The sequence below is a fragment of the Tyto alba genome, unplaced genomic scaffold, assembly GCF_018691265.1.
Source record: "Tyto alba isolate M040663 unplaced genomic scaffold, T.alba_DEE_v4.0 Super-Scaffold_13, whole genome shotgun sequence".
NCBI classification, from domain to species: domain Eukaryota; kingdom Metazoa; phylum Chordata; class Aves; order Strigiformes; family Tytonidae; genus Tyto; species Tyto alba.
Genome location: NW_024881275.1, coordinates 45,029,343 through 45,049,389, shown reverse-complemented (window position 1 = coordinate 45,049,389; position 20,047 = coordinate 45,029,343). Strand labels below are relative to the sequence as shown.

Sequence of the window (20,047 nt, the reverse complement as noted above, 5' to 3'; positions counted from 1 at the left end):
TTGTTACCTTTTCTCACACTATCCAGGGACAGATGCAGCTGAGACACTTTCTGTCACTTTCAGCCAGTCTGAAAAGAACTTTGCCAACCTTATCTGCAGGTGAGAAATGTTTGACTGGGGTAGAGAAACTGGGCCTATGTTATTTACTGGTGCCCTTTCCCCATCCCTGCTCTCTTTATCCCCCTTTGCTTTACTCACTAACAAATTCCTTACCTTGGTCTTTCCCTTTGATGGTGTTTGCCTTCCACATTCATCTTCCCCTTCCACCTTCTCCTCCTCAGTATCTCTGCAAGTCTCAGTCCTCAGCCTTTCCCAGTCTCACCCATGGGCATCGCCTACCTCTGCTGGGCAGAAATTCACAGTAATCACTGTGCAATACAAACAACACGAGATATACATTTCATACCACCACTTGAACACTGAATGTGTCTTATCCCATAACTAAGAGTCATGTGCCCCTACATGCCCCAGATGACAGTGGGCTGAAATACTTTGACATATATGACATGAGAGAGTCTGTAGGGCCATAAGGAATAGAAACTTCAAGATAGATCTGTTTACTGAGAAAATAACATATTTCTCCCATGTCCCACAGAAGTCTCTAGGACCCATAACACCTCTACTATTCACCTCCAGTAATGTGACAGAGACAGCATCTATCAGTCACAGAGGTAATGTGTGTTCCTAAGGCTTGAAGCTGTTCACCTCAGATGTAAACACATGTTGCTAGTGCTCCTTCCTAATCTGGCATTTCCATTTCAAAAATGCTTTGACTCTCCACCTCATTTCAGTTTTGATGCAAACTACTCTGAAGAGATGCGATGGATGTAATGGATTAAAGTCACTGGCAATATCGCTCAAGTTGCTGTCTCTCTCTGTGCTTGAACACAGCTGTGGCAAAAGCCTTGCCCTGCCATGATGACATGCAGCACGTACACACAGCAAGATGATCCAGACACTGTGCCTGCACAGCTCCCCTCTCAAGCTGGACAGACCTCTGGCAAATTGGAAGTCAAAAGTCTGCTATAGATCTGTTTGACTGAAGACTATGTTGAAGATCCAGCTATGTGTTTTCAAAAGCAAAGGCAGCATTTCTGTCATGTCATATCTACTGTTCTCACATTCAGGGGAAGTGGTTTGGTTTGTGGGTTTGGTTTGGTTTGGTTTGGTTTGGTTTGGTTTTGCTTTGTTTTTTTTTGTTTTGTTTTGTTTTGTTTTGAAAAAAACAGCAGCAAAATGCATGGTGGAATAAATCTTTATTATTTAAGCACTACCTTGTTCTCAGATAATACCCAACATCACCAATGGAGAGAAAAAGTCTCCCAGTACAAAAAGATGTCACAAAAACATTTGTCACTTAAGATGCATTTCTGCTTGCTATCAAGGAGATATTTAACAGAAGAAGTTGAGTACATACAGCAACATGAAGAGGAAATTTACAGTAATTCACTGCATTAACAAAATTCACTGTTAATCATCTTTTTTTCCACTCTCCCAAATAATAGAAAAAGAAAAAATTTCATGCTAGAGTTACCATTGTTGTATACATTGGTTAGTATAATTACTGCTTTATTGCAAGCCCCAGAAAAACAGATTGCTAGATCTCCTTTGCCAATGCATCATGAAGAGAAAATACATGTATGGTACAGTAGCAGAGCACTTCACGGTTCTTGGAGAGCTTTACACATGTGATCAGTAACTGATGGGGTTCATTTCCTGATTGGGATGTATGCAGAGCATCAGAGTACAAGGTAGGATACATATTCATGTCTTTCTGGACCTCTAGAGGAATTTGGCTATAAAAATGAGTGGTACAAGGCTGCCAGAGGAAAACTGAGCTCCTTCTGTCCTGGCAGTGGTGCACATTTCCTCAAGAATCCCTCTGCTCCAACCTATGGATGCATAGGGTCTCTTGACAAGTTGCTTTCAGCATGTGTCACAGGTTCACTGTGGTCCACCAACATCTTATCTGAAAGATGCACATCATTCCCTCAGTCTGGTGGGAAAGCTCTAGGAGGTGAAGAACCTCCCTGCATCTGATTGACATCTTTGGGCAACAGAAGATTTTCTCCTGAGGCTGGTGAGTAATCTTCAGTTTTGACATCTCCCTGGAGGGCTGAGTTTTGGGGCCCCCTTCCTAATCCACTATACATGACAATAAAAATAGAAAGCAGGGCACCAGAGGCTGGTGCACCCATTCTGCCTCCCTGAAGAAAAAGCAAGTTGGTAGGACTGTGTTATTTCCTCAGCTTCTCAACAATGTGTGCAGACAGCTGTTATTGGCAAGCCTATGCAGAAGACCAGCTGTCCTCCACAGCCATTTGTGATATGGAAGCTGGTACTGGAGTGACAAACTTTCAGAAACAGGTGCTACACAGACCAGCCAGAGAGTCTTTATCTTGTGGCCACGCTAGATGTACCACCAGTGCCTGCCACCTCCTGTCATCAGTGAACAGCTGGTTCTTGAAATGGGAAATGGCCCTCAACCGTGGACTTTAGGCTTGAGGGAGAAAATTACCGAGTGTGGCTTTTAAAGTCATGATTATTAATTATTTCTGGTCCTTTTCCAAGACAGTAAGTATCCACTTGAAAAATATGAAATTTTTGAAATATCACACCTGCTTAATTCTTGTTTGCATTTGTCCTCTGCCTCTGGCTTCCATAGTGTAAGGAAGTCTTACAATGAGAACATTTATGATGTAACTTAATATACATTAAGGTTACAGTAACCTCTACACAAATATGTGTTGCAAAGATCATGAGGCCCTTAGTTGTGATTGAAAGAAGACTGAATACACAGAACAATTTAACTGAAATTTACATTCAAAAAGTCCAGGCTGTCTTGCCCTATGATGTCCTAGAGACAGATGTTTCTTCTAATGGAATAGACCCAGGTAAGACTCACCTGAGTTTCTTCAGAGCTCCCTATGTCAAGTCTTTCAGGGACACCCTGATAAAAAGACAGTAGAGTATGGGTCAGGCAAGGTAAGAGTTACACCAGTGAACAAAATAATGTTTTTATAGGAAAACTGAATGAAAAAGGCATTCTGGCAGATTTTAAAACAAATTATAAAACAAATTTTGCTAGACACATAAGCCCAGTGGCCATTATTGAACAAGAGGAGTAAGGTCTGTGCCATGGCTTTGAATATACTAGCTTTTCAGTTCAGGCTGAAATTATCTGCAGCAATGTCCACTGAAAGGATAGTTGTCTGAAGGTGAGAAAAACTGGAATAAATTTACCCCTTGACTTGCTGCATAGGACAGATTTACCCTGCTGAGGGTAAAGCTAGATAAAACAAATAATAATAATAATTATCAGTGAATTAAGCTGATGCAGCTGAGTAAAAGCAGAAAGAATTAGAGTAAGACTTGGGAAATAAATAACTGGTTGTTGTAGGAGTTGTGCTTCTCTTTGCTGGACTAATTGATATGCAGTTGGATAAAACAAGAGCAAAAAGAAAATAATGATTTGTTGGTGTTAGCAAGTGTTCAGTGCCATAAATGCTGGAAAGAATGACCAGGACTCTACTTTTGGGGCACAGAAAAGTATAGATGGTCACATCTGCTTCACTTGTGTGCCCTGCTGGCTGCAGGCCAGAGCCATTTAAATGCATTAGCTCAGAGCTGCACATATACTGAATGTGACTATTCAGTTCCCGCGAGAGAGCTGGTTTGTGTCTCGCCATCAGCAAGGGCAGATATAGCAAAGATGTGTCTGCCTACACCGTTCGTGTAGGTGCGGCTGAAAACAGCATTGAGGCACTTGAAGAGAATTTATGGCTTGCCTTTACACATAGATTTTTTACACAGATGGATGCTTTTCTGACTTACTATTTCTGAAAAAAATTACATCTCCTCATCTGATGCTTAGCTCTGACTGATAATATGACAATTTAGTTCAATCGAGAGTTGCCACAAAACTTTGTTTTAATTGCATTACAGTATCTAAGAAAGCTATACATTGAAATCTGTATTCACCTTGGGACCCAAATGCCCTGAATATTTTGCTGCTGGTAGCCACATTAGTTTAGAAAAAAGCAGTCAGTGTACATACTTGAAAAAGACTAACAACAACAACAACAAAAATAGAAAGCTGAACAGAGAGACAATCAGACAGTCAGCTAACAGACAGCAAATGAGAAGAAATGTTAAATGACATAGTGCACCAGTGGAATGTATTTGGCCTGGCTAAAGAACATATCTATATGAAGAGAGCATTTCAGCTGCCTAATCTTCCTTCAAACCATCTCCTGCTGTTCTTTGTACATTTTCCATAGAGATGAATGTAAGGAAGAAAATAAGGCATGGTTTGTAGGAAAAAAAAAAAAAAAAAAAAAAAAAAAGGTAATATCTGTTACTAGAGCAACTGATAAAGCTGGAAAAGTACACCAGCTTTCAAGCACACTAGGTCTTCTTTAGCACTTGTATTATTTTATCTCCTGAAATAAACCCTTGTGGTAACAGTGTTTATTTTGAGGCTGATAGCACAGAGATAGATAAAATATGCTATGACATTGTGTCTGAAGTACCATCCTCTGTAGAAAAAATCTCAGATTTCACAGGGAAAGGGCTACTGCAGGTCAGCCTTTATCCGTAGGATATAGGTCTGGTCTTGCACTGGGCAAGAACCAAACTACACAGCCCTTGAAGTTGTCAGTATGTTTCTGTTAAAGAAGGCAGCCTGAGAATCTATCCATATTCATCTTGCAGAGCCAGTCTTCTGAGTCAAATGACCATAAGCTACTCCAGATTAAGATCTCAGAGGATATATTCTGCCCTGACTCACACGATGATCACCACCAACAAAAATATTCCTTTTTTTCCATTGATGATCATTACAATTTCTCCAGACGGAACCAGCACCGTAAAGAGTTCAACGATATAACACTACCATCACCCCACCACTTCCAGCTGTGGCAAGAATCTGGCCACTACCATTCCCAACAGAAATAAATGCCATCTTATTTCAGCGAGTTAAAGTGCAGGAACAAGTCTGGAAAACTACCCATAGTGCAGAACCTGTCCAGACACTTGTCAAACTAAGAGAAAGGAACAATTTCAATAGGCCTACATACATGAAAACTACCTGCTCTTGACTTCTGGCAGCTGGCACCTGTTGCTGGACCCCTGATAATTTTCCTTGGTGAAATGCCTGCAGCCACTGTAGGACTAGTGGCTATGTTTCATTGTGCCGGACTGGGACTTTCTTGGAAGCCTGCACTGTGGGCTGCAGCAGTGGGGTTTGTGCTTGTAACCTAGGTTGCTGGGGTTGAAGTGGTGTCTGCTGGGACAGCAAAGGTGGAGGATGGACAGACAATGTGTATTCATACTGTGAGGAAAAGAAACAATACTGTTATTAACATGTGTAAAAAAGAGATTATCTTTCTGCTGCTAAGATGCTAAGCATTATTAGAATGAAAAGCTAGTACATCCACAAAGATTTTTATTTTTAATCTATGTATTATTGCAAACACATAAAAAATAGAACTCACAATAGTACTTTGAATCTCTAAGCTTCCTTTTTTATAAATATGCACATACAGCAAATAATATGTTGTCTGAAAACAGAGGAGTAAATACCTGTGGAGGCATGTTGTATTCTGTATTCCATATTGTCTCATCTTCTGAGAAACAAACAAAAATTATTATAAACTGATCATTCTTTTCATACCTTGCCCTCATTCCATTACTGTAGCACCTTCACTATTCATCTATATGTTAATGCTCTCATCTGATTTGTCTTATTGTAAGCCTATTCTGCTTGAAAACCAAGAAAATTTACTCTCTGGGATTTTTCAAATACCTTTGCCTGAATTGTTATTTTACGCAGCTCAACATCATGCAAATAATACTGGAGATCTCATACAGTGGATTACACACCCTTATCACATTGCAAGACTCACAGTGAGAGGGAAGTTTGCCTTAAGAACAAGGAGAAAATATTTATCTTGATGGAGGGAAACAAATTGAAGGGTTGTTTAAGAACAGCTTTGCCTGAAATGTTTCTTAATGAATTTTGAGATTTGTACACATGTAGTCTTGTTCAGAGCAAAAATAAAGCAAAGCAGTTTGGCATGTTCTTATGATTCCACCATCTTTGATCAATATTATCACTGCTTTCATTTAGGTAATTCATGGATCATGGTCTAAACAAATATGCTTGTTAGTTATTCATGGTGTTTGCCTTCTGAATAAATCAGTTTTAAATATCCCGAGACTTTTGCAACAGCTTGACCTGTTCTCTTACGTATGTGACATTAGAGTCAGGCAGAGTGAGTAGTTTTTGTCTGCTTTTGTGGCAATCAGGAGTTCTCTTCTTGCATGGTTGCTGTTGTGAGCAGCGTGGCTGACCCTGCTGAGCTCCCATTGAAGTGAGTGGGAATGCTACTAGAAACTTGCTTTCATTTAGGAATACACCATGACAGCTCTACAGCACATATGCTTCCACTAATGGAAGCTGGAGCTGACACTGATACAAAAACTGCAGCCAAAAGAACTTCTACAAGGAAATTAAGGATAAATCTAGCACCCCACTTTACACAACTACCATCTGTTAAGACTAGAACATCTTCAAAACAGAGCATTATTGGCAACCTCTCCACATATCACTGTGGCTATCATTAGCTACTTGCACTTTAACTGAGCAAGTGGGGAAGTTGCAAGGTGGCAAGACTGAGCTACCTCTCAAGAACAATTTCTTTCAGATTTACCCTACTGAAAATCTTAAATACCAGCTTTACTTCTGGTGACCTTTTTTTCCTTCTTAGACCCTTGCATGCCATGACTTGGCTCAAAGTATTGGTGAAGGTTTATGTCACTGTGTTTTGTTGTTAGTATTATCTTGATGAAGTATACAGACCACAACAAGGCCTGGCTGACAAGGACTAATTCTATTTTCTTGAGCTACAAATACTAGATTTCATCTAGAGGATTGCCAGGTAATTCAGCCAGAAGCAAGTAGAATGTTCTGAAATAAAGGACTACTAGGGGCTAATGTGGGTAAATGTAATACGAAAACAGTAAAAGACAGAAACAAAACTTTCCACAGGGGAAATTCAAATTTAACCTGATTCAAACTTCAAAGTTAAAATTTAATCCAGAAATTATTCTCTGCCAAATTAACTGCATTTCAGATTAGTACGCTCTTTGTTGAGAGGAAAGTGTTGCCCTGCTATTCTCCACCCATTTTTTCTGACACTTAAAGAAGCTTTGAAATGTTTGAATAGTTGTTAAGATTTGGACCAGCTCCACTTCTGAGATTTTGCTCTCCATTTTAAGAACCACATCATCTAGACATATGATAGGAGAAAGGTGGCAAGTCACAGTAGGGGGCATATTGTCTCCTATAATACTTATCTTTTTTTCATTTGCAGCTGTCATCTTATTATTCAAGAGGTGACCACGAATAGCTAGAAGGGGCAGATGCATACCTCAAGGCTCATAGTTGCCATTCCCTGTGATCTGGCATGCTGAGGGTACATCTGCAACCAGATAAAACAGATACGAGAGCCCTCAGAGCAGAGGATGATACCCACAGACACACAGGAAAAACAGTCTCAGGGAATCCCAGTATGTGGTACAGCCTAGGGTTATCATATGAACTGATATACTACCAACTTCAATATGCTATCAAGAACACTAATTTATTCTCCTGTCCTCTACATTTCTCTGATAAGACCCTGAGGTTGTGAAAGGAGTCCTGCTGCTCTCATGGCACAAATTATCGCTGTCGTACAGATTTCTTAGAATTTATCAATGTCTCTTGGTGACATCACCTTTGAATGGACACCACAGTTAGGGCTGTACACCTATATGGGAGTCAGTTGCTGTAGCCAATCTGTAGGAAATCAAGTCTGTGCTTTAAAAGAAATTAAGATTTCCACTTCATTCACTATCTCTGCAGGCACATGATCACTTGTTTGACAGAAGGGAGCAGATAACAGAGTTGAGGTGGTGTGTTTGTTAGCACCTCTTTCAGCAACAGCTAATTATTATGTGAGCTTGGCTGAAGCACAAACCCACACTTTTCAGCTATGGGTAAAGGCCTCTCCCTGTAGAAACCAAAATATAACTAACTGATCTTGCCTTGCTTACCAGAACTTTGATAATTACCACTGCAGTTACACATTCAGTTCTCTTACGTCTACGGTTCAAAGTCAGATTAACACTCTTGCTCAAGACAGCAGTATGTTTGCTTACATCCTAGGAAACTTTGCTGTCCTGAAGTCTTCTGCTGATTTTTGCAACCACACTCTTGAGCTATCTTTTTCATTTTAATATATAAAGAGTGGGTACTTTTCACTGGTAATAATCCTGAAATTTGGAAATTTCTTTCTCAGATCATTCACTGAGCTCAGATTGGCTAACCTGTTGGATACAAAGACAATTTAGCTTCTCCAGCATCAATGAACTGGAAAGGGAAAATAGCTATATTGGCAAAAATTAGCCTGACAGTTCAGTTCAGGCTGCAGAAATATGTGGACAAAACCCAAGCAGCTGGGTACATTGTCACATAGCTTAAATAAGCAAACAACTTAGACTATGTTATATAGGTGTACAATTTACAGGCAAAGCAACATTTATGCCAATGTGACATTATATCAGTGTACTGCTGCTCATATTTCCAAAAGCTTCTTGAAATAAAACTGTGTTGTGAGAAGCTTGAGATTAGCGTCAACCCTAGCAAATCCATAATATCTATGCTAGTATTAACAGCAGTTCTCTTTTTATAATCCTATCTTTAATCATGAAGAAGTGAAGTACCAACTTTACACAATGTCTATTTTCTAATATGCATGCAGTATGAGAAACAAACAGGATGAACTGGAAGCACTGGTCAGTTCCCAGAGCTATGATATCATTGGTATTAAGAAGACTTGGTGGAATAAGTCCCACAATTGTTTAATTACTTTTAGCGAAAGCAAAATTCTTCTGTTATTTATCACAGTGCCATAGTTCAGTAGGAAAGCCAGTTGCTAGAAACAGAGACAAGATTGCTAAGTGGAGGGTCTGTGGTTCAGATAAGGCTGTACTGTTGCAGTTCAGCAAATTATATGCGACCTAAGTTGTCGAAAAGGAACCACATGCATTCATGGTGTGGCAAAAATGTTTTAGAATGAGGTAAATGTCAACATATTTGTACTGGGCTACTAGGACATGCTTACCCCTTCATGAGCCACAGCCTAGTGCTTGTTGCTGTGTTTGTTACATACAGTTTCACCTGACTGCCTTCAGAAGGATTTGTCTGTGAGCTTTTGGGAAAGGTTCCTGCAACTTCTGGGTGGACAGTACCTCCCCTGGTACAGGATAGCAGAGGATAACCTGGGAGAAGCAGGGAAGCTTCTGGAATCCATGCCCCTTAGAGTGTGAAATATCTGTGTAAGAGACCATCTGAGCTTAGGGCAACCAGCAAAACAAGACTAAGCTAGCCATACCACACAAGGGAAAGATCTTACATAGGTAAAGGAATGAAAAAATTGGAGTCAAGACCAAAATTAATATTGCAGTGGTTGTAATACCTTAATTGAAAACAACAATGAAACTGCCAGGAAATGGAGTTTTATCTTGGCACTGAAACAGTCTGTCACTTACTAATTCATATTCTGTCAGTATGGAAGGAAGTACTCTGAGTCAAAGGACTAATTGCAAGAGAAAACTGACAAGACAAGGGACAGGCTAGTAATAAGCAGTAGATTTCCAGCTGAAAGAAGGCAAGCTATGATATTCTTTTGTTTGCCATCTTTTAACAGAAAGGAACTGGAGTGCTTTTAACAGGAAAGAAAAGCAATGCATCCAAAAGTGATGGGAAATAAATGTCTTCCCATAATGCACTTAGTTACTTGTGGAGTTGGCTGTTGCAACGTATCCTTGAGGATGCCCAGCAAGACAGATTAAAGATTATAAAAAATCAGAAATATTTATGCATCTAATGGAATAAAAACATAATTACATGAGAGAGGACAGTGATTATTTATGGAAAGGATAAAAGCACTTCAGACTTGTCATTCAAACTGACAACCTAAGAGACAGGAATTTCTTCTCTAATTTGGTCATTGTTTACTGTGAGGTTCCTTGCAACTTTTCCTGGAGCAACTGATCTAGTCAAAGTCAGAGATGAGACTTTAGCCTAGAGATAATACTAGTGCCAGCAATTTCAGGGGTGGAAGGTGATCTTCATCTGTTTCACTGAGTTTTTCTTTCAAGACGAAAATTTTAAAAAGTAAAAATACTCCTCACGGTTTTCTCAGATCTAGGCATTCCTCCCTAAGAGAACAAACAAGCAAAGTTAGCTCAAGTCAGCATAAGGGCTGGCCAGGTTTTAGGGTTGCTTTTTTAATTTACAGTCACCTTAAGTTTGATGGAGGAATGGAAGCGGATGGGACCCTAATGTTTCTTTAAAAGGTCAAAACACTTACAAAGTGTTAAAATAAGGAACTTAGGCTCAGTGTTTACATGAAAAGTTGAAGTCATTTAACTGAGTAAATTTGATCTTGCTAAAGCAGTAAGAGTTCTTAATGTGCTTGCAATGGCCTTCAATTAGCTGAATGTTCACTATATAAACAAGTTAAATTAATATGATTACAGACTCAGCTGTAAATCACTTTGGGTTATCTACTGATATTAACAACTGCAGAGTTGTATCTTCTCTGCTGATTTGAGTCAGCCAACAACATACAAGTTCTTTGCCTCTTGCAGTTTGAAGTAACATGTCAGTTTATACTGCAGTCATGAGCCATTTCAACCACAAAGTAAAAAGCACATGGTTTGGCCAAAAGCTCCCTTCAGGGTTTCAGGTTTCAGAGCTGCTCCTTTTCACTTCTCTACAGCTGTGTCTAACAGGTGAATAAAGTTCTCCTTTGATACCCAGAGAAGCATCTCAAAGATAAGACAGCTATAAATATTTTCTTCCTTAGAATTACAAGATAATGGAAAAGTCACATCCATTAATCTGCTAGATATTCTCTTGCTGAGACTGCCTGGGGCACACATTCCTGCAAGCTGGCTGGCTAATGTCCAGCTTGCTCTCCACCAGGACCATACTTGTGCTAATTCCGCTGGCTCAGCAACTCATCATGCACACGGCAGTATTGCTGTACAAACTGTTAGGGATAAACATTCTTACCCATAGCCCTATTTAGGCAACTAAAATGAGAAGCGTCTATCACCAAAAAAAAAAAAAAAAAAAAAAAAAAAAAAAAAGGAAAAAGAAGAAAGAAAAAAGAAAAGGTAGTACACTGAGACAGTTGGTCAATTCAATTCAGTCAGTAATTCTACAACATGGAATTCAGACAGACCAATGACACTTTACATGGAATAAACTTCGGGCATCTGCTATGTAAATTCTTGTCCTTGGACAAATTGTCCAGAATTTTTTCTTATTCTGGAAAGCAGAATGGATATGTGGGAGGATGCCTTTTGTTTCATCCCAATTGCAAGAGAATTACAGAAAGATGTGGGAGCACCCTGGGAAATACAATCTCCTGCTAGTCTTAGATCTCCTGCTGCAGAACAGCTAAATCCATCAGAGAAACTGTGTCCTATTTTTCCCTACCTCATCTTTCTCAGGATTCTTTGAACACACCCAGGCAAGGTAATGCTGCTGGCCCAGATTATCCAAGAGGTCTCAGAAACCTCATCACACTTTCTTCCTAAAATACATCTGGTGCCTTCTATGCTTTGTTATCTTGTAATAAAAAAAAAAAAAAACACATAGAAACTAAGAAGGTCTTCCGCTGGTTTAAAGTCATCAATAATTCGAATTAAAAAAATCTAGTTATCTGACTCAAAAAGAGGAAAGTTGATCCAGGACTAGGGTTATAAATTGAGACACAAAAGAATTAAATGAAGTTTCTAGGATCTTATGTAGATTTCATGTGTGATTTTTATTTGGATCACAAAATCTTTCTAGTCTTTAGCGTTAGACTTGACCAGTTTTCCTTATGTTCTTTCATTTTTGTTATGTTCACCCTGTTCAGTTCTCCCCAGTCCATGCAAACATACCTAGGTTTGACCTAGTCTTCATTCAGAGACATTTTTGCTTCCTTTGAAACCAAATTAGAAAAAACTCATTAGAAAAATCTGGAATTGTTTGCCTCTGGTTTTGTATTACAGATTTCTCTTACTAGCTAGCTCTATTTGCTCTTTACTTCTAAGTAGGCTTATCAGACGATTTATCATGCCTTGATCTGTACAAATGTTCATGTCAGGGGCTATGTCCTGCTTTTGCCATTCACTGTTGTAAAATAGATCTCTTTCCTGGAGAAGATGACGTTCAGATGGTGCTACAGTACCTACCTTTGGGAAATGAATATAGTAATGTATTAGTATGATATTTTTAATAACAAGTAATGATTTCTACTTCTTACAATTATAATTAATAACAATAATCAACAATAATTGTTACTAACAGTTACTTACCAAGTTGGTTCACTTTGGGTTTGCATAGAAGGGAGATATGAACACACACCTAATGCTACATTATAAATTTTCACTCTAGAACTTAGCATAATCAGCCACCATTTGCAAGGTGGAAACCTCTTGGCTGACAAGTAAGAAATTGAGGCAGAGTTTACAGGGTTAGAAGGGTGTGCTGTACTTGTGGGAGGAATAGACAGCCTGCTCATGTCAGGGTAGCTAAAACCACAGGAGTGCAGAAAGAATTAGTGGACTTCAGGAGATGATTATTGTCTCTTGTGAGTCTCTATGGTGAGTTGGTTCCTGGTCCCAAACTACAGTTGACTAAGGGCTCCCACAACCCCAAATTACACCCCATGGTAAAAATGACTGTGCATGGTACCTGTGTCTACTGGGAAATGTTATGCAAAGCATCATACATCCTCAGCAGCTGAGAATGTGAAAGCAGGCATTTTCAAACACAATTGCTTTATATGTTTCTCATAAACGGAAAAGAAAATACAACACAAACCATTTTAAGTAGCTTAATATTTTTAGACAATCATGTTTTCCTTTCAAGGTTCAATTGGAATTCTACTCCTGTATACCATTACAAAAGGTTTTTTATTAATTTCTGTTAAAACCCAAAGACAGCTCCTATCCAAATGTAATTTCAGCTTCTGAGTTACAGGCATTTTCTCCACACAGTAGAGCAATGAATCAAAGTATTTAAATGGAGACTGCTGTAATATTTCACAGTCCTTCTGGAGACAGAAATGCAGTAGCCAGACTGCAAACAGCCCTGTTTACTTGCCATACAAGCATTTGCATCTGTCTTTAGCACTGAAGCCCATAAAACATACCATGAATGTAAATCTAAGCCATGGATTCCAAAAGTGGAATTTCAATTAATCGAAGTTTTTGTCCATTTTTTTTTTTTAATTCACTCACAGAAGCTGTAGCAACAACAGACTATTTTGAAATCTAGGACAGTGAAACATATTGGATATCTTACACACTTTCTAAATCGCACTTCATTTTTTTTTCCCTCTCTTTTTTTTTTTTTTTTTATTGAATGAGCTGCCCTAGGCAATTAGCCAAACTGGAATCTTCATAAATTACTTTTCAAATATTCTCAAGAGTACAAATGACATCTTACAAGATTTTTATCCTGGAAATGAAAACTAGCACTGATTGATTGCACCTCACTGTAACACAATTTATAGATGGAATATGACACAAAATTTTGTCTGATGAATTAAATTACAGGCTTTGTTTGAGAAGAATATATTTTTTTCTATCACCTGGCAAAAGTTTTGCTGTTGCTTACAGGAAGGACTCCTCTAGTGTGCCTTAACCATGGATAGAAACAAAACTCTGTTTAACAGAATATGGCTTGATTTAATTCTGCTAACCTGCAGCTGAATGATTATGTCTTCCAACAAGCAAATTGGGTAAATATTTGCTGTTATTCAAGAACAAGGCTTGTTTTACTGTACTGGTAAAGCTCTATGCTCATGTATTCAAGATCACCTTCAAAAGTACCATCTTTCACAGGGTTATCTTGCTGAGACAACACCTAGATGATCCCTGAAGTCTTGTCCTGTACTACGAATCTATGAAATCATAGTAAATGAGTCTTACCCACAAGACAGCAGGAAATACTGGGCAGCACAGCTGTCTAACCATGCCTTTTACTAATGAGAGAGTGAAGAATATGTACCTACAGCACAGCTCTCAGCTATGCTCATTTCAGTACGTCATTCCCCACTTATTAACTCTCCAACATCTTATGAAATCACAAAATTTCTACTCAAAGCAGGAGATCTGTGCCTAGGTCTAGATCACTCAGGTACTGGTTTTAAATCTGCACACTGTTGGAGATCCAACCTCTGCCTCTGTGACAATACTCCAGGATTTGTTGCAGCTCACTCTTGGGGACATTTAAAAAGCAGAAATGAAAATACAGTTAATCTTAAGTTTTTCTTTGATAGCGCAGCTAAATTAGCACATAAACACTACTAAACAAGTGGGACTGAACATACTTATTGGCAGATGAAAGGTTCGCAGGTTAAAAAAAAGCAAAATCACAGTCTTCATTCTCTGAATTGCTACCTGCATGAAAACAAAACAAAACAAAAAACATTATTATTCTTTCTCTATGTGCTTTCAGGAGAACATAACCTGTTATTACTTTCAACACTATCTATCCCTAAAGCAAGTGACTTCACTCCAATCTCAGTACCAGATTGTGCATGAATCACATGTGTTTACATACAAAACGCTCCAAATATTTGCAGTTGCACGCACCCTCCCTAGTTTAAACTCCACACAACAAACCAGACAGAAGTAATTTGATTTTTGCCCACCATGCAATGCTTAATCAGTTCCATTATTGGTCACACATGTGATTATGTCTCAGAAGTGTCTTCTGCTCAAACCAAACATTCTTCTAAAAGAAACCCAGGAAAACAAGCATGACTTAAACAAATCTGAACAAGTATCACTCTGCATGTATTAGGGGAAGACCATAAAGAAAAGGTATGTCACACTGTCACGTGAAATCTGAGCAAAATACGCTCTCAGAAAACTCCCACCACAGTTTCACATCATATGCTAGGGATCCATTTCATCTCAACAAAACTGGTTGATTTTGCAGGTTGTGTTTTCAGCTGACACTTTCCCCAATCAAGTTGTGAAAAGAGTCTTCAGAGAAAAGTTTCATTGTTTTGCTGCAACGGCTATCAACATCAGAAGTTTTTCCCACTTTTATTTTGAATTCTACTGAAGTTTTTTTAATGCTTTTAACAAGCAACATCACAGGTCCTTATTTTTTTAAAGCTAGAATCTGGCCTTTATAATTCTTGAAATAGGTCTTCTTGTGGAATTTTGCAGTGCTGTAGTGAGAATTACATAAGAGTTTCAAAGGTCAGTGTAATCAGTTTACATGCTCTAAATTGGATTCCTCCACTACCGTTGTTGATTGAGTAACGTTCTTGGGAGAAGTTTTTTTATACCAGCCTGAAGTCAGATTGGCCAACATCCTAAGCACTGTTGCTGGGATTCATGTTACCTATCTTGAAACATCTAAAAATCAAGCATCTAGACTAAACTAAGAGTCAAGACTCTCTCTGAACTCATCTCAGACAAGATGGCAGCATGTCAGTGCAAGGGAGGTATTCATCCCACTTCTCTAAGAACAGTGATTTGCCACATGAAGATAAGTAGAGCTATAGCTTTTAGTGGTCTGGAGTTTGGTCAGCAGAACCCCTTTCCAATCCTAGTTCAAAATTAAAATATAAAAGTATTTAACTTTGTGCTAAACAACATTGTTCATCTCAGTCAGCATCAAGCAGTGTCAGAAAACCTTGGAGCCCCACATTTTATCTTTTTAATTGCAATCAACAGAAAGTCTGTAAAAAAGGATTAAATAATTTCAAAGAATGAAAGAGTCTGTCTAATTCTAGAGTGATGCAAGTGGCTGCAAAGCTGTAATTTGATGTCTGCAGCACAACAACATCCAAGGATTTGAAGAGAAACACACAGCATCAGCAAAACAGACTTCACTTCATTGGTTTGTATTGACTCACAAAACAAAAGGGATTTCAGCACTCACGTATGACTAATAATAGTCCCCACAATGGTGTCACATCCAGCAAGTAAATAAATCAGACTCCTTTCTGCACAAGCTATGTCTTACACATGATAAATGATCTCATCTTCTGAGCCAAAGGGTAAGGAAAAAATATAACTCGTGTGGCATTGAGTAGTAAAGGCAGAGAGAACCACCAGCTTCACTTGATTCCCCAGGCAAAGCTCAACCTCTCCTGCAGTTCCCAGGCTAGAGCTGATCTGTGATGCTGATTTATGATGCCTTTTCCTTGTTTCAGGCAGGTTTAAATGATGCACAGGTGAGACTGAGTGTTCCTGTGTGCTCCAGCTTGCCTCTGACTGGCCTCACGGGCAAGACAGAGCCTTCACTGCAAGAAGCAGCAACTTTAGCTTACCTGCCCTCAAACTAAATGAGAAGCTTCATCTAAAACCTGCCAAAGCCACCAAGCTGTGGAGCTGCGACCTGTTGTATTCATAGTTTTAGCCTGGACCAGAAGGCAGCCTCCCACATGCTAAGCATGTACTTTTAGATAAAGCAACCAGTGTCAATGCATGTCTGAGCAAGAGGAGAGGGAGGCTGGCGCAAAGCTACAGCTGGGGGCCTGTAAGTACTCAGAGCTGAGAAAGACAGCAAGAACACACAAAAACCATGCAAAGGTACAGGGTCTTGCCTGCCACTGTGGCAACCAGGATGAGACACAGGAGAGACATTTCTCATCAGTCTGCTTCCTACCTACATTAATATTACCTTGTGTCACAGGCCTTAATGAAAAGTGTGGAAGTGTCACCATTTTGAAAGACAGACAGGTCTGAATTTAAAATAGTCTAAAAATATTATCAGGTTCTGCACAATCAAAAAAGTGACCCGGAGTTGTTATCACAACAGTCTTTATAAAAATCCACTGTAAACAGACTCAGTGTTGTGGTCAAGAATGAACAGGCATGTTCACTGCCCTTGAACTGGACTTCCTTGCTAAGTGACATGATTACAGAGACAACATTCTTTTGTGCTTTTGCTATAATCCTTTAAAGTATGGGTAGGCCTATGCTGGAGATCTTTATCCCATAAATGGAATACACTACAAAGGTACACCAGACAGAGGTCTAGCCATGTCATTTTTAGCATGGTTGAATGCTCACATGGCTCCACTGTTTGGAGAACTCAGGCAGTTGTGAGTTAGTGCATCTGCACTGTGTTTGTCCATCATGAAGTAACTACATGATGGAGAAGGATAGTGTAGACACTTGGGTGTGCTCAGGAAGTATGTCTCTGTCAACAGATCACCTCTTATGACAAGGAATACCAGAACAGGTTAAGTGACCATGCTTTCACCCTAAATACTGTTTGTAGGGGAAGTCTTCCTTTTTCCTGATGTTCAGATAGAGTGTTACAATTGCCTCTAAGCAATATGCAAATTCACCTTGCAGTCTTGGCCAGAACATTTGGTCTGTTTGGTAAAATGTAGTCAGATCCTTTTTTTTGCTCTGTTCTGGTGTAGATAAGCCACCTTCTCTCTGCAAAAATCCCAGTTCATACTAGGAGCTAGGATTTGTTCCCCTCCCTGTGGACAGTGCTGGGCCCTGCACCTATTTCTGCAGGACAGTAATGTGTCTTTTGGTGAACAACCACTGCGAAAATAATCCCACATGTTCATCTGTTAGTAAGACCCATCATTCTGTTAATAGTGCTAAAGAAAACATCTTTATGGTGGTTACCAAAAGAGATTTAAAACTTGGTGGGGAATGCAAAATAGCTCCACTTGATTTTCCAGAAAATGAAAAGCATTAAAACTTCTAAGTTCATTGAGTTTGTCACACACCTCTTTCCTGCTCTTTGGGTCTGCATGCATTGTCATGGACAGCAGAATGCTCCTGCTTACCTCTTCCTCTTCTCCTCTCTGTGTGCCAGAAGCTGTCAAGAGCCAGAGAACGGGGTTCAAGAATGCAACCTGGTCCTTTGGTGTTACTTCAGCTCTGAAAATATGAAAGAAGGACCTGATGTGAGCATCTTTGTGTAGCAGGTGTATTGCCAGGGACACAGTCAAGTCCCATGGGAATAACTGTGGGAACAAGAACAGAGTTTGGGCCAGTTTCAGTGTCAGTCCACTGAATGGTTTGCTCCAGTAATTAAAAGACCAAGATGTCGAGTCTTTTGGGCAGTTATGCCAATTCCCTGCAATAATCTGAAGGTCTGAATGCTGTGGTTACAACATAATGGCCCAACAAAAAACTGCTAGACTATTAATGGTGCAGACTCTCTTCACAACTACAGATATCTTTGTGACAAGATAAAGACAGGCAGAGCACTTTTAATTCACCAGAACGACTGTTCCCTGGAAAGCACTAAGAAAAAGTTCTATCACAGACAGAAGACTCACCCTGCAAATGCAGGATGAAGATATATTTGCTCTCTGCTGTTGCAGAAATGAAGTCTCTGAGCTCAACTGGTGCTTGCAGTGTCTGCAAAAGGAACAAGACTCATAGATGAAATCAGGCCTGGCAGGGGTTCTCATTGCCCTGAAAATCTTGTATGGGCTGAAGGAGGGAGCAGGAAAAGACCACCTCAGTGAGATGCTATTCGACAAACGTGTTGAATAAAATATGTGCTTCTTCTTCACAGTAGCCCCTGCTCAAAAGGTTGTTACACAGTCACTTCAACTCCATGGAAATCCTTATCACCACTAAGAGAGGTAGCCTAATTTCATGCTGCAGCACACTGCAATTCAGTTATACTTTCCTTGTGCTAGCTGAAGAATACATGCAATTTTACAAGACCTCAAGTTTAAAAGTTCTTATGTGTTTTTTTAAGGGTATTTTTCAGCTGATCGGTTCCTAGGCAGGCTGACTGTTCGGTTGCCTGAACATTTATGCCAGAACAAGCAGAGGAGTAGAAATAGGAATTCTAGGATGCGGAGAGGGCAAGACCTTCCCTTTGAGCACCAACATAGACATACAAAAGTTTAAAGTGACCAGAAAACCACAGGGATTTTATGGAAAGCAATACCTAGAAAAGAAAACATCTTGTTAGTACATAACCTCAAAAATCAGACCATGTCCCTGAGGTTCCGAAATGTAAGCTCAGTTCTTCAGAAAACCACTTCTCTGTTCTTCAGAAAACCACTTCCTTTTTCTTCCCCTTTCTCTTCCCTCTAGTAATCTTAGTAACACAACAAAACAAAATAAAAGTTGAATCCTTGACAGATAGGTGATGTTGCAACACAAAACTGAATAATACAAATTAGTGCTTTGTAGTCTCTAGGCCTGTGATCCTTGTTTGAAGCTTAAGCATTTAGATGCCAAATTTCTGGAGTCTTTAAAGATACACACTAAAGTACAGTAAAGAGGTAAAAATGCAGCAAGCGAGAGCTGTGGAAGGGATTTTCAAGAGTTAGCATAATTCAGAAAACTTACTCCCACCTCTCCTGAAAATATGTTTATATAAGTAAACAATCATTCTGTACTGCTCTTTGTCAAAGATTGCCAGGATAAGACAGCTGGGATTTGCCTGAATAAGGGAAAGAAATTTTACTAGGAATCTTTCTTTCTCCTTGGCTAATTGTACACTGTTGTGGTTTGAGCCTGGTTGGCAGCCAACCACCCTGCAGCCGATCACCCACCCTCCCTCCCACAGCTGGGAATGGGGAAGGGAATTGGAGGGGTAAAGGGAGACTCAGAGGTTGAGATAAGAACAGATTAATAACGGTAATAAAACGAGAGCAATGACAGCAATAGAAAATATAAACAGGCAGTGTACAATGCAGTTGCTCACCACCCGCTGACCCACACCCAGCCTGTTCTCTGCCAGCGATCGTGAAATACCAAGATCCCGCAATCACAGTCCAGGAAGTGAGAGAGAGCGAGAGCCCCTTCCCGACCACCACTCCTCTATATAGTGAGCATGACGTTCCATGATATGGGATATTTCATTGGCCAGTTTGGGTCTGGTGCTCTGGCCGTGCTCCCTCCCTGCTTCCTGTCCACTTGTGCACGGGCAGGACAAGGGGAGTTGGAGAGTCCTTGAAGTCTCAGTAGCAGCTGA

The 20,047-nt window shown here is 39.7% G+C and overlaps 1 long non-coding RNA gene across 3 annotated transcripts; it reads right to left on the bottom strand.

The window, feature by feature from the left end:
- Nucleotides 1-227: 227 nt before the first annotated feature.
- Nucleotides 228-19,411, bottom strand: LOC116965539. Of its 3 annotated transcripts, XR_004409455.1 has the most exons (9): nucleotides 19,045-19,411; nucleotides 18,387-18,468; nucleotides 17,889-17,982; nucleotides 14,442-14,511; nucleotides 7,434-7,484; nucleotides 5,584-5,627; nucleotides 5,090-5,332; nucleotides 2,906-2,950; nucleotides 228-341 (listed from the first exon to the last, which is right to left on the bottom strand). It is a non-coding gene; the product is annotated as an uncharacterized LOC116965539 (long non-coding RNA). The 3 variants fall into 3 exon arrangements; XR_004409454.1 differs by lacking the exon at nucleotides 228-341 and having other exon boundaries at nucleotides 1,238-2,950; nucleotides 5,079-5,332; XR_004409456.1 differs by lacking the exon at nucleotides 228-341 and having other exon boundaries at nucleotides 1,238-2,950.
- Nucleotides 19,412-20,047: the final 636 nt, after the last annotated feature.